This window comes from Pogoniulus pusillus, chromosome 26, assembly GCF_015220805.1.
Source record: "Pogoniulus pusillus isolate bPogPus1 chromosome 26, bPogPus1.pri, whole genome shotgun sequence".
Lineage (NCBI taxonomy): Eukaryota > Metazoa > Chordata > Aves > Piciformes > Lybiidae > Pogoniulus > Pogoniulus pusillus.
Genome location: NC_087289.1, coordinates 4,666,874 through 4,674,072, shown reverse-complemented (window position 1 = coordinate 4,674,072; position 7,199 = coordinate 4,666,874).

Below are 7,199 nucleotides of genomic sequence, written 5' to 3'. Positions count from 1 at the left end.
TCTGCAAGCTCCCAGCCCAATTTGTATTGCTCCCAACACGCCCCATGCAAAGAGGCTTTAGGTGTCTGTAGGTAGCACTGGGCATCTACTAATATCTGGAGGTGGAGAGGGGGGTGGCGCAGGACACCCCAGAAGATGGGACCAGAGGGATGGAGGGACACATAGAGGAAGGGACAACCAAAAAGCTGTGGAGGGGTATGCAGCCAGCCAGCCTGTGCCTGGGTGCAGCGACACGGCTCCCCGCTCTGCCTCGGAGCACGCTGTTGCCTCCACACCACATACACACACCCTGCCTGGGACGACAAATCGCACTCGGACCAAGACCCTGCGAGAAGAACTTCTGTGATGATGGAGAGCTCTGCATTCGTGCTCAGATGAAAACCCAGGATAATGTTCTTGTAGAATTGCCCAAGTAACTGGCATATCTTCTTGGCTCTCACTGCCAGGAGACAGTGCAGACTTGCCTGTCAGAAATGACTTTCCTCCCACATGGGTGAAGGCCTGTCTGCCTACCTAATTCCCAAACACTATCTGTGAGTAAACAGCAGTTACCATGGGGCGCACAAGGATTGTCCCTGTCCCACTGAGCACGTCCAGCCCCATGCCATCTTTGCCACATCTTTGATTTAAAAGGCAGGCTTCTTCCAGAGGTTTTCCAGATGCAGATAATTCTCTCGCACCCTTCCCCAGCCTCATGCAATTTTTAACCAATTATGGACCAAAGTCTGGCACTGTCTTGGTAAGGCTGTGCTGTATAAGAACCCTCTGGCCCGGTACATGATAGGGAAGGCTGTAACAGGACATCACCCCCAGCTCACTCTCTCTGTCCCCATATCTTGTCCTCCTGACACCCATGACAACATGAAACATGTAACCCGGGGAAGCTGCAAATCCCTGGCCCATGGCTGAATGGCACCACTGACCTCTTTCCTTTTCAGCAGATCTGTCAGCTTTCAGCTGTCAAGATTTAAAAAGCCTCACTAACTCCTACAGATGCTTTCCTGATAAGGAGTTATGCTGAAGTGGTTCAAACCAAATGCAAATTACTTTGTTGGGGGGGGGAATATAAATAAAGGCTGAGCTTGCTTTGGATGGTTAATAGTATTATTTATTACTCTTATGCCTTGGAGAATCTTGCAGATCTGTGATACTGAAAGTCAGAAGGGAGCCTAAGAAGAAGGACGATGCCTCAAAGTTTTATGGGCACAGGCACATTGAAATTAAAGAAGGGATTTGCATCAATCCTGACCATTTTGAAACAGTTCTCTAAAGTCCAGGCTAAACCAACCCAGGTTGCTTTTGTAAACGCAGCTCCTCGGACCTCTCAGCCAGCAGAGTGCTACAGCAATTTTATTTTCTCTCTTCAAATAGAGCATCAATGTATTTTTTTAATATATATATATATATTCCTTGATGTGATCTGTACACTTTTGTTCACTGAAGCCCTTTGATTTAGGCTTAAAGCACTCATGGAGTGGATGAGAGGGTATCTGGAAGTAACGGTGAAAATGAGAATGGTTTGTTTCACTGCCTCCTGAAATTCTTTCATTTCTCTGTCCCATCTCTAAAAGCACGTTTGGCAATAACCAGCTGCCTCTTCAATTAAATGTGTTGCCAACAGAATATTTGATTGTTTTGTTTTTAAATACTAGTAGTTACATCTTAAATAATATATTAGTCAATTTAGAGACTGCATTTAGGTATGACTATGAATAGCTACAGTAACCCCCCCCCCCCCCCCAAAATTGTACATGTAAAAAAGGGAGAGGGGGAAATTTGGTTTCTGGATTTTAAGATTATTTTTTTTTTTTGCCCTTTCCTCATCCTTCTTATTTGAGTTTCAATTTTGGGACTTTAAAAGAATTGTGTTTTTTCATCTTTTTTTTTTCCCCTCATCTTTTTTCTCCCCCTCATCTTTTTTCTCCCCCATCTTTTTTTCCTCCCCTCTGTTATTCTCAAACGCTAAGAGTTAAGTCAGCTATTTTTTGAGACAAAAATCCCCACGAGAGATTTCTCTCCTTGTTTGAAATAATTCAATATTAAAGGACTGAGAAAGAAGCAGGCAGATACTACAATGTGGAGCTGAGTCGAATGGGGTATTTATTTGCATAGGTAGATGGCAAATAAGGGGAGGATCGATCCCAAAGCTGTATGAAATTGCCAGTTATTCCATTACAGCCTTGCAAATAGCTGATTGCCCATAAGAATGTAACTCTTAACGTCCTAAAAATAAGTTAGCATTGTTTTTATTTAGTCTGAGAAACGACAAATACCTTTTTCATTCCTGTAAAAGGAGAAACAAAACATCTCTCAGGAGTTGGAAATTAAACCAGATTGGTTCCCCCCCCACACCCCTCCTATATATTTTTTTTTAAATTATTTCTTTCCTTTTTCATTTTTCCCCCTTTATTTTCCCCTTCTTTTCTTTTTTATTTTCTCATCATCTCCTCCAAACTTTGCAATTTATTTCTCCTTCCTTCTCGTTCAAGAAAAACACTTTTCCATCAGCAAACACGATCCTTATTTTTTCCTCCTTCTTCTTCACTTCCCTGCGAATTGCTTTGCTCTCTCCAGACACAAGCTTCTAGGATCAACAAGTTAACCTTCGGAGAGATTACAAAGGTACAAGTGGGCTGCTTAAGAGGTGAATCATTAAACATAAGGTGAAGTATATGACTGGGGAAGGTTTCAATTAAAGTGACAGTTCAGGCAGCCTTTGCCTGCTCGGGAAAGGTATGCTTTTACTGTCAGTGCCGCCCTGGGAGCTGCATCGGTCCCGGGCAGGGAGGGCTGCTTGCCCCCGGCCGTGTTCTGCATCACCAGGGCTGCTACTGCTGCTGCTGTCCTCGCTCCTGAAAACAATTCCGCTGGTTTCAGCGTGATAAATTCGACTGTGACAGCATTAAATATGGGAAAGGAGCCAAACCTCCTCTCTGTCCCACCCAGGCTGGAATGAAGGAGCCTGCCTCAGACCTGCCTTCCCACAGACTTCTCCCAATACTCCTCAGTACTCCAGCTTGAGAGAGAGCAGGATCAGGCCCACAACTTTCCCCATTACCTCCCCGAATCCTGCTTGCTTCTACTTACTATTTTTTTTTTTTGGAAGCAGTTCTGGTTTAATCTGACAGCAAATTTAATAAGCAAGCCCAGGGTGGAGGGAGGAATGTGAGATTCTTGCCGAGACGTGGAAATCTTCCGCTCCTGCTGCCTCGTCCCCACATCCCCACGGCTGCTCGGCGTGGGGCTGGCACACGGGCACCTCGCCTTGCCCAGCTCACCACGGACACCCAGGGCCTATTGGTGCCCCCACAGAGCCTGTGTCTGTGCACAGAGGGCGATGTATGGATGAGCACTTCACAGACAGCTGCCGCTGCACGGAGGTTGTGCATGCTTGGAAGGGGTGCGTGCAACTTTGGGCTTCTCTCTCCTGGCTTTGGGGAGCACGGGCAGCACCCTGGTGAAGCAGGAGGTAATGAAGGCTCAGCTCAGCTCTTCCCCTGACCTGGAGCAATGTTGTGACATTTTCTGGCCCTTCCCTGGTTTCAATTTAGGTATTTCTGGATTTTGTAGTTCGCTCCAGCACCTTCCCATTTGGCTACCCTGAGCGTGGATGAGATCCTCTCCACAAGGATGCTCCAATGATTGAGTTAATTCCCTCCTGCTAATTCCTTACATAATCATGTGGGCTCAGATCCTCAAAAGTATTTGTGTGTCTGCCTCCCTTGGAAATCACAGAGTTTAATTGTCTGCTGAAATGATTGTTTTGTTTTGAATACAGAGCAGGAAATAACAAAGTTGAGTTTTTATGAGGTTCCTTTGCCTCTCTGTGGTCAGGGAGCCTGTTATCTACCTTCACAAATAAATTCATGGTTGAACAGTGCCATGCCTAGGTTACAAATGGATTTTTTCGTCTGTGACCAGTGGGAACTGGGTGCCAACATAGGTTAGGGGAGATGGGTTTTAACCTGTTGTTGCTTCTGGCCCCAGTTGGTAAAATGCATATGGGACAGTGACACAGGCTTGCAAAGATGCTGCAGGGAAGAATCCATTAAACCTGCAAGATGCTGAGATAGGAGGATAATAGAGATCACGTCAGTGAGAGATGCCATCTATTACAGATAACTATTGCACAGCTGACTGCATCTCCCTCTCTGGAAATGGCTCCTTTCTTAGTTTCATTTTTGGCTCTATAAACCCAAAAGAATTCTCCTCACTCCTTGGCGTTTGTCCCCTTCAGATATTTCATGCAATCCAGAAGGAGGAGGAATCAAAATACCATGACATTGAAGTTTATTGCCGATTCTGCTCACGTCGGTTGAAATCAGTCACTAAAACCTCAGCCTGCAGGACCCCATGCTCTGTATTTTTCTTGTCTAGGTAGTTGTGATGGCAGCAGGGGGAGGTAAGTAGAAGGGAAAAGGACTGATTTTATTAGGTGGTAGAAGAGCTTATTAGGAAAAAAAAAAAAGGAGGGGGGGGGGGAAGGACACACGCAGTAAAATTATAAACCCAGGAATTAAAACGTGATAAACCCCTGCTGACTGCAAGGGGACACTTCTCTCCTCACACAGCCTCACCCTCTCTCAGTTTGGAAGATGCCCAGGCATTGATAAACATTTTACAAGAGCCCAACTCCTCAGCAGCAAGCGGTGGCGAATACCAGGAGGAAAAATACTCAGCTGCCAGGATCAACCCAGCAGCTTCAGAAGCAGTGTTTTAACCTGCTGCTTTGCAGCCTGTGGGCCCTGTTTGGGTTTGTTGTCAGTGAGCAATTTGGATCTGCAGTACACCTGGGTTATATTTAGGACAATTAAATTTATTGCTGGAACAGACAACCCTGTTTTATACCCAAGGCATTTTTTTTTTGCTCCCCTTCTCGATACTCTAGGGCTGATGTAGTGATTCTGGGGCCATGGTTTGGCAGTCAGAGCATGTATGTATTTTACATGAGGAACAGCAGCAGGAGTGAATGTTACTAGATAAATATTTGGTTAATTTTTTGTAATTATTAGTAATAACAATGCTTTACTCTCTTAAGCACCTTTCATCTTTGTGAGTTTTTGAAACGTGAGTAAAGTCAAACCGTGCAGCTCTGCTCTAGGGGCTGTAATTAGTTCTAGCTCCACGTTGTAGATGTGGAAAGTGAGGTGGAGGGAGGCAGGAGGACTGGAGGTGCAGCAATGCTGGTGAGTGCTGCCCCAAGCAGCAGCAAGTAAGGGCTGCTTAAACCAAAGCTCTGGCCACCACCACGCTTTTGGTGGGCCTGTTGTACAAGGCAAGCTCATGTCACCATGCCATGCTGATACTTGAGCCAGATTCTGAGCCAGCAGCCTGAATTTTCCCTCTTGGGAGGTTCAAACACACTCTGGCCAGGAGGATATCCCTTGGCCACCAGCCCATGTCATCTCCCTTGAGTGTCATAAGTGATAGGACAATACAGTTTCATGTAGTTCCCCTTCCCAGTCTTCATGGTGCCTGGCCTCCATACACCAGAGTCTTATGAGTTGGAGACAGACAGTCCCTCCATGACCAAGAACAGGAGGGACTGGGTGGGCTTTGGAGCCTGGTGCCCACAGATTTGGGTTACCACATCCTCTTTGACAGCTGTAAACTCACAAGGTTGGCTTTTTGCCTCTGTCTGTCTCTTTCCCCACCTGGTTATGGTGTATCTTCCTTTTCCCACCCTATATTTGTTCATAGAGCATTGATCTCCCACTATGCACAGGCCAACCCTGTACCACTTTTGCCCTCGTGCTGCTGTATCCACTAGGTCCCTTGGACATCTGTGTCTAGGCTGTGTTTGTCTTGTTTCAGAATGGGTAGAAAACTCAAGAAGTTTGCATTATGCTTTAGAAAATTCAGCATCTTATTCTAAAGTGATTTAACAGATCTCTGCCCTTTTCTGACTGATCCCTGCCCCTCTTTTTCAGCCCTAGGACAGAGGTAGCAGAGTGCACCATGCGTCCTGCAACTGGGCCACCAAGCTGCCCCATGCCCTTGTCACCACCTCCTTCTGCAGTTACTTTGCTGGGGTTTGGTTCATGATCCATGTTGGAAACAACTGTGGCAGCTGAGGAGAGGTTTCCATTATACACTGTGGTTCATGGGTGTATGCAGAGGACACAGAGGACACTCTCAAGAGTGAATGCTCTGATTTCATTATGTGGATAAGATGATTCACATGGATGGAGGTGATTCTCCCCCTCTACTCCGCTCTGCTGAGACCCCACCTGGAGTACTGCATCCAGTTCTGGAGCCTCCATTACAAGAAGGATGTGGAGATGCTGGAGTGTGTCCAGAGAAGGGCCACTGGGATGCTCAGAGGGCTGCAGCAGCTCTGCTGTGAGGACAGACTGAAAGAGTTGGGGCTGTGCAGGCTGGAGAAGAGGAGGTGATCTTCTTGTGCCCTTTCAGGATCAGAAGGGGCCTACAAAAAGGCTGGGGAGGCACTTTTTAGGCTGTCAGGGAGTGACAGGATTAGGGGGAATGCAGCAAAGCTGGAGGTGGGTAGGTTCAGACTGGACATGAGGAGGAAGTTGTTGAGCATGAGAGTGGTGAGAGCCTGGAATGGGTTTCTCAGGGAGGTGGTTGAGGCCCCATCCCTGGAGATGTTTAAGGCCAGGCTGGCTGAGGCTCTGTCCAGCCTGCTCTAGGGTAGGGTGTCCCTGGGCATGGCAGGGGGGTTGGAACTAGATGATGCTTGTGGTCCCTTCCAACCCTGACTGATTCTGTGATTCTATGACTTTTCTAGTCTGTACCTTCCTTTGGCAGGGTCATGCCATGTTAGTCAGGATCAAGGCCTAAACCTAAATGTGTGAGTAAGTTCTAGCTGCTTTGAAACACAATTAACCCCCCCCCCCCCCGACTTGATAATCTATGTTTCCTATTCTATTCCACCCCATTCTGATGCACAATGACCCTGTGTTCCCAGCTAGTTTCCTGGTTTAGGCCCTAAGTGCTAGCACAGAGGTCTTGGCTGTACTGTTGAGATGAGTTGAGCCCAGCAGATTGCCAGAGCTGCGACCCAGCACAAGGATTCAATCACCTAAGTACGTTTCAGCCCCCATCTGACCTGCTACTTCTCCCCTTTATTATCTGTGCACAATCTCTCCTGCTGCGCCAAGATTTCAGTGTTCTTCATTTCTCTTCTGTCTCTGATGCCACAAAGTCAAGTGAATGTCTTCAAGCAAATCTCAGTA